Source organism: Callospermophilus lateralis, chromosome 12 (assembly GCF_048772815.1).
Source record: "Callospermophilus lateralis isolate mCalLat2 chromosome 12, mCalLat2.hap1, whole genome shotgun sequence".
Taxonomy (NCBI): domain Eukaryota; kingdom Metazoa; phylum Chordata; class Mammalia; order Rodentia; family Sciuridae; genus Callospermophilus; species Callospermophilus lateralis.
This window is the reverse complement of record NC_135316.1, coordinates 107,767,438-107,785,449: the sequence shown is the minus strand read 5'-3', so window position 1 is coordinate 107,785,449 and position 18,012 is coordinate 107,767,438.

Sequence of the window (18,012 nt, the reverse complement as noted above, 5' to 3'; positions counted from 1 at the left end):
AGGAAAGCCACCATACCCGAGCCACGGAACTTGGTCGGGTGTCCACTGTCAGCATCCAGACACTTTCCCTATGTAATGTGGGTGATATATTCCATGTAACAAACACCATGATTGAGATGCCATGGCCTGGGATTGTCCAAATTGTCCCCTGCACTCAGGATGGGCAGGTAGGGTTGAAAAAAATGAGTTATCAGTTTAACCAAGGGGCAGAACCACAGGACAAAATACACATTCAGTCTTTGACAACTTGCTATTTTTACATTGGCTGCTTCAAAAATATTCAAAAAGCTGAATTATAAGTTTCTGGTTAAGAAAACTATTTAGAATTATAAAGTTCAGCAGATGTTGTCTTTTCCACTTTCTTTGAGGAGACGGCATCTCATGAGGACCAGCAGGGTGGTCACAGCAAGCGTGGTGACCACAGCTCTTCCAGATGTGAGGATGGCCTGAAAATACAGCTCAGCTGCTGGCTGAAAGGGCTCAGGCACAGAAAATGATCCCATACAAATGATTATGATTCAGAACAAAAAATCATTTTGTTTTTGGTAGAAAAACTTGCAGTCAGTGACTCTTATAGTTTTAGCTAAAGTTGACTTTAACCATGAAGTGGTGTGTGGGTTATTTATGGAGGTGACTGCAGACATTTCTTTTACAAAAGGGTGATGTGGCTGGGATGCTCATACCCATTTCCTGAAAGTTTTTCTGTAAAAAGGAGCATGCATACACTAATTGGGGCTGAATTTTTGTCACTTCTGGGAAAATCTACTTTTCTAAGAACTTGAACCCGGATCTTTCTGGTCTCTGGGTTAAGCCCACCTTCTCTTTGTTGTGCAATTGCTTTTGGATTTAATGCCCATGAATCAGTGTGTTATAAAGAAATTTGTTTATTTCAACACTATTTTCAATTAGAGTATAATTTAATCTGTCAGTCTTGACCATAAAGACAAGAGTGTTTTTGCTGATAATGAATGTCAGTTGATGTGAGAACATTCAGGAATGAATTTTTCTTTTTTCCACACACAGACACACTGCATATTGACACACATAGGCAAGTACACATATGATCATTTCAAAAACTTTGGGAGAAACGGTAAATTAGTTCTACCCATGCAGGAAAGATCATTTATGAAACTTATGTGATGTCCTCTGCTTTTAAAAATCAATAAAATAGATATTTTATTTGAAATTTTGCTTATTAAATGTTAGACATGAAAGGAGGGATAGGAGTCATGGACTCTGAGGGCAGACATGGCCACATTTCCAGTGTTGTTTTATCATCTTATCAGACATGTCCTGAGCCCAAATCCAGAGACTGGCTTTGTTCAGATGTACACCTTTGCAAGATGCCGACAGGATCCTACAAAGGGGAATCCTCATCCACTCCATCACATCACCACTGATTGCCAAGCCCGAAGGATGAGCTTATGTGTTGCTATACCCCTCATGTTTTATGAAGAAGCACGAGAAAGAGATACTCAGTCCACTGGACATGCATGTCTGCATGTCACTTCCTAGCCCTGCAGAGGCCATTCTGCAGCTGCTGTGATGACCAGGCTGAGGCCAGGAGGGCAGAATCCTGGAAGCATCTCCTCTGCTGCTGAATCCGTCTACTTTTTGAGTCCCACACAGGGTCCCGTTTTTTCCTTGTTGCTTCAGCCAACATGACACAAGATTTGACAGTAATGCATCCAAAGATATCCCAACTAATTCTGCTAGTTCAAGAATTGTATTTCTAATACCAAAGAACTTTGCATAACATAATTTTGTATGTTCTTTCAGAATTTTTCCAGATGTCCACATTTTTAAAAGTGCAATATGGAGATAAAGGTCAGGATCCATAGCTAGAAAAAACTATTTTTTTTAAGAAAAGTCTTATTTCCAGTTCTACCATAAAGTTATTGAATTATTTCACAATGTTAGGAAACATAAGAAAACAATGTCTTTTAAACTGCTATTATGTGAAGAGCTCTTTGATCAATCTGTCTTTTCTGCATAGAACCAGAATGTATACCTACTTGCCCCTCTCAGGAGGGAGGATACCAAACCAGAACTGTGGGGCTCCATGGAAGAACAAGACAGTCTCAAACTAAAGAGAAACCAGGGAGGACCCGCAGTTTGAGGAAACACAACAGGAATGTGCAGGAATGCTTTGTTCTTCTCCTCCAGTGTCAAGTTGGCTCTCTTCTGAGCCGAGGGCAGCTGGATGTCAGGGAGGCCTTTGGCTATCATTGGTTCTAGGTGGAGAAAAATGATGAGTTTTTTCCTCCACTATAAAAATTTACAAGACTATTTCTGAGATCAGAGTCTTTGCTGCTCATTCTATCAAAAATCCGCAATCTGTGGACCACCATCAGCCTCACATGAATGTGCCACTTCCTGGAGCCTCCAAGATTGGAGAATGAAAGGCTTGGGGCTAGTCCTCCATGTCCCTCCAGGGCTAAGAGACCTTGGGAGGGGCTCCCAGGAAACAAAAGCCACCATCAGGAGACCAGAAGTTTCCCTGCTGGCTGAAGGCTGACCCCATGTTGAGGACTTGAATTCCTACACCAGAGCCTGGACTGCACCACCGGGCAGAGGCTTGTGAGACCCAGCCTCCTAGGAGGAGAGCTTAGAACAAGCAACATGTGACAAAGCCAACCCGCTTTCTCAGGACTTGAAGTTGCAGGTGCAGGACAATTTTAGGAGCTAAACAATTGTCCAATTAAATGGTTTAATAATTTAAAACATGAGGGAATGAGTGAAATTAAAACCTCAAGTAGCAGAATGTTTTACACTTGACACACAAAATACAGGAAATGTAAAAGGAGGTGGCATAGATTAGAGAGGCAACGCCATCAAATATTGTAGGGAAAAGCCCTGCAGGTGCAGTTTGAAAGTGCTCTCGCAGGCCCAGGGTGGAGCACAGGCAGGGCTAGGTGAAACCCCAATGGAGCAAGATTTGTCAGACACGCGGCAAATTACGCGGCAAATAAAGCATATCAAAACTTGTGAAGTGCATCTACAGCTTTCTTATGAGGAAAAATGGCAGTTAACATTGAATATTTTAGAAAAGGGTAATAGAAAAATGATGTACTGAGCACATAGTTCATGAAGTCCTAAAAAGCTAAAAATGTGAAAGTAAATTAAGCTTGAAGATAAAAGAAATACAAAAAGAAAAATAAGTTTGTAAAACATAATAATTACACAACATACAGGACAGAAATGAAACAAAATGGTACACTTCTAGACCTATTTTACATGCTCAAAGAAGAAGGCATTATGAATAAAGTCATGCAGTAAAAAATAAGGGGAATTTGAAATACACTAGAATATCTCCTACACTCAAAAAAGAAACAAAACTCAAAAGAAAAAGAAAAATGGGAAAAGAAGTTACCAGAGGAGGGTTCTGGATACTGGGACACACACACACACAGTGAAAGACAAATTGAAATCTCCTGTTCCATGAAGCTCAAATTCTATTGTGCAGGATTATTTCAAACAATTTCAAATTTTATTTGATAAATTTGTGCAAAACTACTGTTTCTTATCTGGTTTTAAATTTCTTTTGTATCTTTAGTAATTGTATTTTTTAAAACTCCACATGTGACTTCTCTTTATTTCTTTAAAAAATAGCTAAAACTTGATCAGTTTTGTCATTTGTCGAGTCTCAGAGATGGTTTTATTTCATGGTTGTCTCTCACTACTTCTCTCTAGATTGCTCTTTGACTTCCTTAGTTTAAGTTTTTCTCATTCTCTTCCTTTCTTACTTCTTGACATAAACACATAGACTGTGAAACTTCCCAGGAAGGTTGCTTAGTGAAATTCATTGGTATCTGATATGTATTGCTTTTTATTGTTAACTCTTGTAGAAAATCTGAATTTGGTTTGGAGTCACATTTCAAGTTAAAAGTCATTTAAGAGATACTAATTTATTTTAATGTCCAGGAACTTTTTACAATTTTTTTTTTTTCTTACTAATTTCTGTATTGTGGTATTGCATTTAGGTATTTTACTACGTACTTCTACTTGTAAGGCTTAGCATTTCTTAGGGATTAACAATACTGACACTATTATGACTACAACAGGTATTTTAAAAGAAGGTACATCCTTGTTAATTTTCTTATTATAGTCTGAAATGTCATTTTTTGGTGGTAGTATTTATATGATCTATCACAGACTGAGAGAAAGTGTCCTACAACTCATGTCTCTCCTGTGTATTTCCAGTTGTTTTTCTGTGGCTTTATCCTCGTCATTATTGATGTATATTATTTCACATTGCATTATCTGATGCAAAGATCTTCAAAATCACAATAACAACTTATGGCTATCAGATATTTTTTCAAAATGTGCAAGGAAGGTAGCAATTTAATCAACATTATAAAAAGTTGAACTTCTGGTGGCGGAATACAACAGACAGTAGTATGGCAATAGGTAAATCAATGGATATGTAACCGATGTGATTCTGCAATCTGTATACAGGGTAGAGATGGGAGTTCATAGCCCACTTGAATCAAAGTGTGAAATATGATATATCAAGAACTATGTAATGTTTTGAACAACCAACAATAAAAATTAAAAAAAAAAAAAGATGGACTTCTAGCAGGCAACGTGGTGCACACCTGTAATCCCAAGGTGGTTACACCTGTTGCTCAGGCTGAGGCAAGTTGTGATCAGGAGGATCACAAGTTCAAAGCCAGCCTCAGCAACTTAGCAAGACCCTGTCTCAAAATAAAATATTAAAAGGGCTAAGGAGGGTGTGGTTCAGTGGTTAAACAACTCTGGGTTCAATCCACAATATCTTAAAAAAAAAAAAAAAAAAAAAAAAGCCTATGGGCTCCTAGGAAGGGTCACTTGCCAAGACTAGAACAGCCCTTCTGGTAGCTGCTTATTTGCAATGTGATTTTGTAGCTCTTGCCATAAAAAGGTCACTTGGTCTCCTTGCCTCATGATTCTGAATTAACCTTGCAAATGGCTTTGACCAGAAGAATTTAGCAGGCAGGACTTGACTTTCTTAAATACTCCTGGACTCCTTCCCCAAGACCACCAGGTAGGCAAGTTGGTCTGGCCTCCTGGGCGATGAGAACAGGAGGCAAGCCACCAGGCATGTGACTCGGCGACACCCAGCACTACAGCAAACATGTGAGTGAGGTTACTGGGACCCTCCAGCCTGCGTGGCTTCCAGAGACCCACCTGAAACCCACAGTGTCACAAACAATCTTCAAGACTGTGATAAGCCACTCAATTAGGATGGTGTGCTACTAGCAAGAGATGACTGATAATGTCACACTCAGTGTTCACAGTCTCAATAGAAATCACTATGATAAAAACAACAACAAAAAAAGACAAGACACATGCGCTACAGCAAAGAACACTCGTTGTAAAAGCACGATAGCATTGAAAACAAAGCTACCATAAAAACAAAATAGTATCCAAAGAAACTAGACACCCGTGAAGAAATCGCGAGTATCAGAACAGCCCAGGCTATGAAATACAATGATGATCGTTAACTATGACTAGAGCTTGATGATCAGCTATGTAGGGCCACTGAGGAGCTGTGTGGGGTGTGTGGCTGTCCTCTGTGTGCTCCTGTGTTGGGAGCTGGGCCCTCAGTGGTGGTGTGGGAGGTGATGGGTCTTTAAGAGGTGGGCCTAGTGGGCAGTCCTTAGGTCACTGGGCCACGCCCTCAGAGGGTGAGAAAGTAGCTCTCCAGGACCTGGAGGTTGCCCTGTTGAGAGTGAGCTGGACCCTCTCTGGCTTCCTGTCTGGCCCAGGCCTGCGCTCCTGCCACCCTGTGCCACCCACCCTGAGACCTCCACCAGAGCCAGTCAGTCAGGTGCCCATGAACCCCCAGAACCCCGAGAGTAAACACCTCTCTCTTCTGAAGATCACTGAGCCGCAGGGATTTTGCTCTGATAATGGAAAGACACACATCGTGAGCTCTGAGTACTCCTCAAAACTAATAAAGTTGTTTAGACACCAATTTAGAATACCAGAAGACACTGAAGCACTTTCACACGTCATCTCCAGAGCCTTGCTGTGGAGAATCTACCCACGGAGCGGGAGAACAGAAGAGGATACATGTATATAAAGACTATATATTATTGTTATTATTATTTATCTTTATTTTTTATGTGATGCTGAGGATCAAACCCAGGGCCTGGCATGTGCTAGGTGTGTGCTCTACTGCTGAGCCCAGCCCCAGCCCCAGAGAAAGACTATATATATTATCTCAAGTAAAATTAAATTCCATTTTGTTTTGTCCTATATCAGTAGCCAAAGACTTATTTTCCTACTACTAAAATAAAACACTGGAGACATTTGTTCTCAATGGCTTCATTACCAGGTCTGATTATTTACAGAAATACAATTTTATGTAAAATTTATAAAAGCTGTTTTAAGTACCTGTAGACATTCATAAAATGTGATATAGGAATTAGCAAAAAGTCATCATTAACTCATAATAGAAAATCAGTTCTGAACTTACTGAATTTAAAATGAACTTGCTGAATTTTTTCTTTTCCTTTTAAATATAAGCCTCTTTGTTCTAGCACTAGTATAAAAAAGGGGGGTGATTTCCAGAATTTTAGCCAAAAGCATAATCTGTTATCTCATGGCTACAGCTGTTTACATATTTTAAATTGAATAATGTGCTTCCAACAATTTCAAAAATCAAACAAAAGTCAGACCCTTGATATTTTCTCATTTAGAACAAGGAATCATGATCCAGTACAAAATTTATGTGAAATTCTCATGTATTATTCACAACATTAGCAATAATTAACCAAAGATAAAAAAGTAGATGTAAACTGTACCTTCTAGTGTCAATTAAAATCCTTCAACATGTACAGCAGTAATTTAAAGTTATAGACATTTTTGTCTTTAAATTGGGCCAAATGCAGTTATACAAAACTTACCATTTCAACCATTTCTAAGATCACTCTTCGATTTCTCTGTCGTGTCATTTACCTATGGATCTGTACTCCTCCCTGCCCCAGCTGAGGGTTCCCCATTTCATTCTGTAAACCTCTTCAGGTCAGGTGTTTTTCAGCTCAAACAGGATACACATTGCTATGGTTCAAGTACGGTTGGTCCCCACCAAAACTCATGTTGAAGTTTGATCATGAAGCTTGATCCCCAGTGTAACGGTATTAAAAGGGGTTGAACCTTTAGGAGGGACAAGGTATTAAAGGGGGATTCATGCCTTTCTTGTAGGAATGAGTTCTTGCTCTGGTGGACTGAGTCAGTGCCAGTGCCATGCTCTTGAACTTTCAGAACCGTGAGCCCAAATAGAATTCTTTCCTTTATAAGTTATCTAGTCTCCGGTATTCTGTAGCAGCAACAGAAAATGGAATAAGATATCTCCTCTAAGGCTGAAGGAGACATCAGAGTGTGTGCTATGGTCTGAACAAGATTGCCTAAAGCATTGTTGGAAACTTATTCCTCTATGCAACGTTGGCATAAGGTAGTAGTAGCAAATGTGAGGATGGATTGATAAAGGCAAGGCAATTTGAAACTAGGGGAGAGAGGAAAAAAATGAAGACAAGAGAACAGTACCTCAGAGAACTGCACCAATGTATGCATATTCAGAATTCCAGACAGTCAGGAGAGAAAGCAGAAAAAAAATATCCAAAGAAATAATGGCAAAAAGTGTACCAGTGCAGTGGTGGTGATGGATCAAAGGGGAGATGTTTGGGCTGGAGGGTGGGTCCTGTTGAGTGGATTGATGCCAGTTACAAATGGGCTTGAGGCTGGGTGTTCCAGCACTCACCCTCTTGTGCATGCTCTCATCCTCCGCCTTCTGCCATGGGATGATGTAGCTCACCATAGGCAGCCCACTGATCTTGGACTTCTCAGTCTCCAGAACTAGGAGCCGAGTTACTGCTTTTCTTTATAATTTATCCAGGTGTGGTACTCTATTGTAGCAGAACAGAAAGCACCAAGTAGGTGTGAAAAATAAGTCCTAGAGTTGCACTCAGAAAGATTGGGTCCTAGGTGAGTTGTATTACTACAACTATTTGTATTACTAAAACTTTACTTACTTATAGAGTTTACTATATTATCTGCTTACCCTTTTGAGTCCATTTTTTTTGTTTTGTTTTTGTGGATTCAAGTTACTGTATGGTGTCATTTCTGTACTCCAATAAATGTTTGCTTTCTTTGCTATAATCAAATATATTTGTTATATGTCAAACACAATAGAATACCAACAAATGGATTTTTAAATATGTTGAGAGAAGAAATATGTATTTATGTTGTCTTTTCTGATTGTATAATCATCAACCAATGCTCTTTGTGTGTGATTTGAATTACCATGCATGATTACCTGATCTCAGTGTGAATAACTTTATCTAGGATTTCCTGTGAGGTGGTTCTGATAACAACAACAACAACAAAAAACCTTGTGATTTCTAGAAGTGTCTTGTTTCATCTTCATTTCTGGAAGAGCTTTACAAATACTAGATTCCTGTTTGAAGTTCTCTTGAGCACTTGGACTGTATACTGCAGAGCTTTCCGATCTCCACTGTTCCTAATGTTTAGTCTGATGTCCATCTCACTGGGGTTTCCTTGTTTCTCCTGCTGTTTTCTCTTTGTCTTCCAGAATTTTTACCATGTGTTCCTAAGTGAGGACCACTTTATGCTTATCCTACCTGGAGCTCTTTTACCTTGAATGTGTAGATTGATATTTTTCACCAAATTTTGGAAGTTCTCAGCCCCTGTTTCTTTGAGTCTTGTTGTGCTTCTTTCTGGCTCTCTCCTTATGCACACTTTGCATCTCTCTGAGGCAGTTCTCTCTTTATCGTTTTTTCTCCTTTCAGGTTGCATTGTCTCCAGCAATCCGTCTCCAAGCTCTAATGCTGCATGTTTGACTACTTTAAGCCTGAAAAGTTTTTAATTTCAGTCATTGTGCATTTCCACTCTACAATTACCATTTGGCTCATTTAAAAAAAACAATTCTTTTTTTATATTCTCTAGTTGATGATACAGAAGCTGGTTTCTTATTATTCTAAAATGTTAACTATCTGATACTGGAAGCCATCTTTGTTTACCTCTGGACTGAAATCTGATATCAGATATCTCTTCTTCAAACATACTGGAAGCAGACCCTAAATATTTTAGTCCGAAAAAGTATAAATAGTGATATTTTTCCTAAAACAAATGCGTCACCTCTTCTGTGTAATAAATACATATATAGTTGTTATAGCTTGGGGAAAAAAATGTACTATGAAATTATTGTAAAGTTTTGCTGCCTGTGGCTTACACAATCTTAAGGAATGTTATTGATATGTTGACTTTCCCTTGTTTTTGCATAATCCTATCCCATGTCAGTGAAAAGATTTGTTCTCCAGCACGTAGAACAGTATTATGAGTAAAACTGGGTCTATCAGTCCAAGTTTAATGCAGCATAATTGATATTAATTAATGCACATATCGATGCGGTCATCAATCAATGAGAACCATCTGCTAATTTAAATATTCAATTTACCTGTGAAAATAGGAGTTATCATAGATCTTCCATGAATGAGGACCATAGCATTTAAATTGATCCAAAAATATATATATCTAAACATTGCATGAAAATTGTCTTCTATTCCATTTCACTGGATAAAGAACAGTTGAAACAACAATTGGACTGCATTTATTTATAATGCGTATAAATACAATCATGAGCTTCTCTTAGTCAAAGGAGACACATGTGTCTACAAAGCAGCTTTTGATCAATACCATGAAACTCTGAAGTGGCTTTAAAGGTTCACATCCTCAGAATCATATAAGGCCCTTTGAGCCCAACCGAGCCAAACTCTTAGTTTGCTATGAGGAAACTAAGACCCTAGACAGTGAAATATTATCCCTGAATCATAGAACTACTCATAATGGTAGGAGAATCACTTTAAACTCTATTTACAACCAGATTGAATAAAATGAGTTTTTAGAAGGAAATAAGCATTTGATAGAAACATAAACTGTACTTGTAGGCAAAAGAGAAACATTGCTTTATATCTCCAAACTGTGAACTGCATCATTATATAGAAAATTCTAAAAGATGGATGAAAATAGTTATAAAAGCTTGCTCTTGGACTAGGGTTGTAGCTCAGTGGTAGAAGTCTTGCCTAGCACATGTGAGGCACTGGGTTCTATCCTTAGCACCACCTATAAATAAATACATAAATAAAAGTATTGTGTCCATCTACAACTAAAAAAAATTTTTTAAAAGCTCCCTTTCCTCAAATTCTCTTTACATTTTTAATTCTTTATGTCAAACAACAGAGATTAAGTCATTGGGACCCTGAAATTAAAGACCTAAAGTCTTGTTGAAGACAGGGATGCCCTCTTTCATCACTTCTGTTCAACATGGCCATTGACATCCCAGCCAGAGCAATTAGACAAAGGAAATAAAAAAAAGGAATAGTAATAGGAAAAGAAGAGCTGAAAATATCCCTATTTGTCAACAACATGGTTCTGTTAAGAAGTCAAAAACCAACCAAACAAACAAACAAACAAAACCACCACCACTTCTAGAACTCATAAACAAATTTAGCAAAGTAGCAGGATATAAAATTAATACCCATAAACCAATTTCATTTCTGTATACCAATGATGAGTCTGATGAAAGAGAAATTAGAAAAGATACCAGTCACAATAGCCTTGGAGGAAAAACACTTGGGAATCAATCTAACAAAAGAGGTGAAAGACCTCTATAATGAAAACTACAGAACACTAAAAAAAGAAACTGAAGACCTTAGAAAATGAAAAGATCTCCCATGTTCTTATACTACCAAAAGTGCCATGCAAATTTAATGCAAGTCCTATTAAAATTCCAATGTTATTTTTCATAGAAATAGAAAAAGCAGTCATGAAATTCATTTGGAAAAATAAGAGACAAAGCAATAGTCAGCAAGAAAGGTGAAGTAGGAGGCATTACAATACCTAGACCTTAAATTTTACTACAGAGCTATAGTAATAAAAACAGCATGATGTTGGCACCAAACCAGGCAAGAAGACCAATGGAACAGAATAGAAGGCACAGAGACAAGACCACATGAATACAGTTACCTCATACTAGACAAAGGCACCAAAAACATACATTGGAGAAAAGATAGCCTATTCAACAAATGGTGCTTGGAAAAAATAGAAATCCATATCTAGCAGGATGAATCTAACCTCTAACTCTCACTCAACACAAAACTCAATTCAAAATGGATAAAGGAGTCGGGCATTAAACCAGAGACCCTGTGCCTACTAGAAGAAATGTAGGCCTGAATCTCTATCATGTTGGCTTAGGAACTGATTTCCTCAACAAGATTCCCAAAGTGCAAAAGGTAAAATTGAGAATCAATAAATGGAATGGCTTCAAACTAAAAAGTCTTTTCATAGCAAAAGAAACAATCAAGGATGTGAAGACAGCCTACAGAATGGGGGAAAATCTTTGCCACCTGTACCTCAAACAGAGCATTAACTTTCATGATATACAAAACTCGACAAACTTAATGCCAAAAGAACAAATAACCCAATCAGTGAATGGGTAAAGGAATGAACAGATGCTTCACAGAAGAAATGTGAACAGTTAACAAATATGTAAAAAAATGTATAACATCTCTAGCAACAAGAGAAATGCAAATCAAAACTACAGAGATTCCATCTCACTCCAGTCAAGATGGCAATTATCAAGAATACAAGTAACAACAAATGTTGGTGAGGATGTGGGGAAAAGGGTACACTCATACATTGCTGGTGGAATCCCAGCAAATTGGTGCAACTACTCTGGAAAACAGTATGTAGATTCCTTGGAAAACTTGGAATGGAACCACCATTTGACTCAGTTATCCTACTCCTTGGCATATACCCAACAGACTTAAAATTGGCATACTACAGTGATGCGCTACATCAATGTCTGTAGAAGTTCAATTCATAATAGCTAAGGTATGGAACCAACCTAGGTGCCCTTCAGTAGATGAAAGGATAAAGAAAACGTGATACATATATACAAAGGAATATTACTCAGCCATAAAGAACAGAGTTATGGTATTTGCTTGTAAAGTGGATGGAACTGAAGACTATTATGCTAAGTGAAATAAAACAGTCCCCCAAAATCAAAGATCAAATTTTCTCTCTGATATGTGGATGCTAACCTACAATAAAGTGGGAGAGGGAAGAATAGAAGTTCATTGGATTAGACAAAGGGGAATGAAGGGAAGGGAGGGAGGATAAGAATAGGAAAGGCAGTAGAACGAATCAGGTATAACTTTCCTATGTTCATATATGAATACATAAGCAGTAATACTCCACATTATTTAGCCACAAGAATGAGATCCTAAGTAGAATAAGTTATACCCCATGTATGTACAATATGTCAAAATAGGCTCTACTGTCATGTATATCTAAAAAGAACAGATAAAAAGTACTATTGTTGCTCTAAAAAGATTAGTTTAAAATTATCTAATATTCAATATTTATTAGAATTGATAAGTATAGTCTCTTTGGCAGAGTCCAGTGATAGACAAATTGAAGGGACCATATGTCGTCACTAGAACAACTGTAGGTCTAGCTCTCTCCAAATTGGTAACTGACCAGGTTTTCTCTGCGTGGATCAAGCCTATATAATAGCTTAACAATTTGGAGAATAGGTTAACGAACCTCATGTGCTAGTGCAAACTGCCCTGGGGGTGTGGGCATGCTTTTCTTAATATGTTCTTGCTTCCTTCCAAGTGCTCACCAGAAGCACCTCTATGACTATACTCCTACCACAAGTCTCATCTTTAAAGTAGTCTCCACTCCTTGTTCAATGTATCTTAATTCTCCCAGCCTCTATCCACTGTCCAACTGCAAGCTGCTTCTACATCTTTTAGGTTTTGTTACAAGTAGCACCCTATTTTCCTGTGCCAAAATCAATTTCAGTTCCATACATAGCTGTAAAACATTAGTCAAATCTCGAATTCAAACAAGAGAACCTCACTCTCAGTGTGGAGGTCTGAAGTCTGAAATTGGAGCACATCCCCTCCAGAGCAGCTTCGGGGAAAGTTGGTTCCTTGCCTAGCTCTTGGTGGCTGCTGGTGTTATGTGGGGGGCTTGGCTTGTGGGCTCATCACTACAATCTCTACCTCCATCTTCACAAATATTTCTCTAAGTGTCCCTCTGCTTCTTTGGGGACACTAATGATTAGATTAAAATAAACTCCCAAAGTCCATCTGCAAAGACTGACTTTCTCTATAAGGTAACATGCAGATGTCAGGATGGAATCTGCTGTTTGCAGCCATTGATCAGCCAACACCCAAGCTAAAGGCACCTGGTGAACTAATGCAGCATGTGGTCTGCAAGTGCATTCTCTTGCTGCCAAGAGCATTATTGGAATAATTGACAAGATTGGAAAGGGATTTGAACATTCAATGAAACAATGTATCTGTTCCTTTCTTGATTTCAGTGGTTGCATTCTGAGCATGTAAGAGAAGGTTTTCAGGAAATAATGAAATACTCATGGGTGTTGGTTCGTTAGGTTGGGAACTTACTGGAAAAATGATTCAAACATTGTCTTTACTTCCAACTTTTTTGTAAGTTCATGATTGTAAGGAAAAAAACAAGAACATCATAAAGAAGTAGATAGAGGAAAAGGAAGGGGAGGAGGTACAAACTGAGGACCTCCAGAGGAAGAAGTGAGTTCAAGTAGGAAGGGGAATTCAATAAAGTGCTAGAGCATCCTTTGGTCCCAAAGAAGATCAAGAAGCAATCTACTTTATGAGCCACATTGTAATGTAGGTGTGTACTCTCCTCCATTCCCACATTTTTTCTCCCTGGTAATTCTTTCTCGCCTCCCGATAGGAGATAAGAACATGCTTTGCTACCGTGACCTCAAGAGCACGTCCTCGGGTAGATTTGCTCTCAGCCCTCCTTCTCTTCCAGATTTAACCATTAATTAAGATAGAAAGGGTACTGAATCACTAAGTTTTCTTGAATTTAAGCCTCCATGCAGCAATAATTGTTGAGATAAGGGAAATCAATTGTACTATTAGAACACAAATGACTTATATTTTAGATTAGCTACTCCACTTAGAAATGGAATGCAAACAATCGAGGTGTGCAATATACAGGTACTACACAGAAGGCAAATTTACATCTGAAGAGTCTGAATTCACTCCTCCCCATGAAAGGCTTCTGTTTTTGTTTTTAATTAAAAAATGTATAAACATTGTTAGCCATCCTCGCCAACTATCTTGAATACTAGTAATGAAAATAATGCTATGTATGGTTCAGCTTTAATGATCATATTTTAACTATAAAAATGTTTTAATGGCATGGTTGCTTTAATAACTATCATTTATGCTGAGCTGTGACCCTTAAGGTCATCTTAGCTTTAACACCTGGATTACTTTGACCTGCATACTGTCGGCTTTACGGGCATAGGAGCATTTCCTGCTCCTACGTACATCTCTGGAGAGCAAAGGTACTCCATATTTCCTGTAGATGTCATCATGGAGGACAGGGAGTGCAGGACTTACCATGTAACATGGATTTTTTTCATCCATTGAATGTTTACTGAATCCCAGTTACATGTCCAACACATCGGTCTCTTCGTTGGGGAAAGAAATTTGTTCTCACATAAAATTTATATCTAGTGAGTGAAGCTGTGTACTTGGTGTTGGTGTCTAACTCAAGACGCTGTGACTAAGGTGCAGAAGACACAAATCATAAGGGTGAAAGACAGTGATAACCTGGGGGGATGGAGGACTTGGCATGAGTTCAGTTCTCTTTCACCTCCAAGGTCATCTCCAAGATCACTTGTAAGAAAGAATTAAAACTGTGCTGCCTGACTCCTGTGGGCTGCAGTAACAAGATGCCATAGACAACATAAATTTAGTTCTGCAGTTACGGAGAGTAGAAGGGTCCAAGACCCTCTGTCGGCAGAGCCTGTGTCTGGGGAGGGCCTTCTGCCTGGCTCTGCTCTTGCCACAGGACACGGATCCCAACATGACCCACCTCAGTACCTAATTATCTCCCAAAGAACCTTCTTTGTAATACCATCCCGTTGGGGGTTGGCGTTTCAACACATGCAACTTGGGGACACAGCATTCAGCCTGTAATGCCTGCTGACTTTGCCCTTCCCCAGCCACGATCCCTGGCCAGTCCACCACATGAGTTTAGCACCAAGGAGTCTTGAACTCGCACCTCTGGGAGTGAAGAAAAGAAAGGCCAAGGTATGCTAGTGGGTTACATTATCCCAAGGGTCACTCTTTGGTTTTAAGATTAATGATGATCAACTTTTATAAAGGGAATTGCAGGTACATGGTGTTTATTTAAAAAAAAAAAAATGACGTGAAAGCTGGTGGGTAGTTACTCTGAATAGGTGACACGAAAAGTGAGCTACCCTGGTGCTCTGGGCTTAAGGGCTCTCCACTGCCCTGCCCCACACACACCTCTGCTCTTTGCCCCTCTGTCTTCTGCTCAGCTTAAGCTAGACTCCTCTAGCTCAGCTTAAGCTAGACTCCCTCCTGTTACATGGGTAACTTCCAACATTTCAACTTCAGTGATTAATTTGTGATGTGTGTGCATTTAACTTCCAGGTTTGCTGCTTGTAGGTCTAGGTCAGGAGCCTTAAGAAATGTAAAATAGCGTAGTAATTACCTCAGTGCTTCATTTTTCTTCCTAAAGAGGGAAAAGTTTGGACTAACTCTATGATTGGTGGGTACAAGTTGCTTAGCACTGTGTCTGGTGCTATGTTAGATGGAAAGAAGTGACAGCCCTGTCAGATCTTGGCTTGTATAAACAAAAACAAGACAGTATGTAACAACTGAATTAAATATAATCAAGCATCAAAGTACAAAATGCTTTCAATGTAATGAGTATTTGGAAAGGGGAGGAAACCATTGCCTAGAGCTACCCAGGATTTGCGTCAGGGAACCAGAGGCCTTGAGAAGTGGGAGCACATTAGATCTAGAGGAAATCCCATTGGGCCTAAAGCAAAGCAGGGAGGAGGAGTGAGTCGATTCATGGAGGAGAAAGAACAGATTCCTTTGCACCAGGCTAAGCTGTGTATGCCAACTCTGCCCTACAGACAGAGAAGTCTAACTTTGATCTACTGAGAAATGCAGCCACAAAAACCCAAGGACAGGGAAGGGCATGGAATCCTCCCCAAGTGGGAGAAGAGCAGCGACGGCTGAGAAGTGGGACCTGTGAAGTTGGAAATGTTCAAAGACTACTAAGAATAAATGCCAAAGGAGTCGGAGCAATAGGTGGCACCCAACACGCACTCGAGGAAAGCGCCAGCTGTCACAGAAGGACTCCAGGGACTGGAACGGCAGCAGAGGGAAGTTTGGAAATAACTGCTACTTGAGAAAAAAAGCAAGATCCATTTCAAGACTCATGAGGCCTCTGTGAGGCTGGCTCCGAGTTCTCCAGCTGTGGTTACTTCCAAGGCTGAGGAAGGACGACAGTCCCAGGCTTGGCATCTTGATTTTCCTGTGGGAACATTTAATTACTTTGAAGAAAGTGTAGTTCACTGCTTGATACTTCCAATTTGCAGTTCATAGCAATTTTGGGAGTGATCCTGAACTGGTCCACTTCTGATTCCAGTTCAACATTTTGAACCTATTCCAACATGAGTAACTGGTATGAATTGCTTCATTGAGAAAATGACAAATATGGTTGGCTCCAGACTCAGAATTGGAGATCTGAGTGCAAATCTAGGTTCCTTTCTGCGTACACTGTCACTCAGCCCTTCGGAGCTCACTTTTATAAAACAGGCTAAAAGTTGCTGTTGTTGTTGACTTGGTGACATCAATAGTCAATATCTGGGCCCTGCAGTTAAGTATTAAAACATCTTCCACGTCCCTTTCCCTCAGTATGATGGGACTTGTCTTCTTCGAGATTTAACTCTATGCTTTTCAGGATGTAGCTGACTGAAGGAAGAGTTGGAGAGTAAAGTGAGAATGTGGAAACAACCCTTTGGGGGGGGGGGGTGCAGGAAGTGGTGTAAAATTACTTTGCCCTGGACAGGCTGGTGACCTCTCCAGCCAGTGTGTGAGATCCCACAGAAACAGTCTTCAGGAAATGCGTGCCTGCACATCTCTCTCAGGGACACTGAAGGCTTGTCTACACTTGTCAGTCAACTTGTGCAGAATCCATCCTCCTGAGGGAAGGCCGGTTACAGACCACACAGGGCTCTGCAAACATATCCATTTTGACAAAATAAAACCGTGAACTAAAATATCAATGGGAGAGAGAACTGACTTATTGAAGAAGCACTTCTCGAAGTCCGAAGGCACGTGCCTAGGAATAGGAAAACTTTCGTCCCCAATCATGTAACTAGGGGAGTGCTTTGGGGCCTAGTCATTTACCAGTGGTCCACTTAAGGGAAATACCTGTGGTATCAGTCGAAAGTTAATGTGTGCGGGAGGGTGATACTCTTGGAAGGAAATAGAAACCTTGCTTCTATCTTTTATCCACACCATTAATAGAATAAAATTAACTAATTTCGGTGCAAACTCAGGAATTTTATTTAACCATCAGAAGAAACTTAAATGTCCTATGATAGACTTTACATTAACAGAAACTCTAAAAAGACTGAATACAAACTAACTTGACATTAATCAAACTTTTAATGTATCAATTTATTGCATATGTCAGTACAGAAAAATAGAAAGTATATCTTAAAAGAAATTAAAAAAAAAAGTTTCCTAGGCATGGCTAGCACACAATGTACTATGACATTCAAATCTGAGTTATAAAATTTTATTACTACTTCAAACAAAATATGGTAAATAATAAAAATATGATTTACATTATGAAATTAGACTCACTTTATCCTGAATATACTTCAGTATGTTGAAAACAATTTGAATTTCCAATATATGCTGTACTGACAGAAATTGTTATAAATTAAGTTCAACACACACCCATTACATATGTATATATGGCACTTTTGTAAAAAAAAAAAAAAAAAAAAAAGTGTCGCTTAGTCTTATTTTTAAACTACATTTTTAAGATACAAAATATAAATGGAGGTATATTTGTGCCATTTGGCAAAAAAATGTGTTGACTGGAATT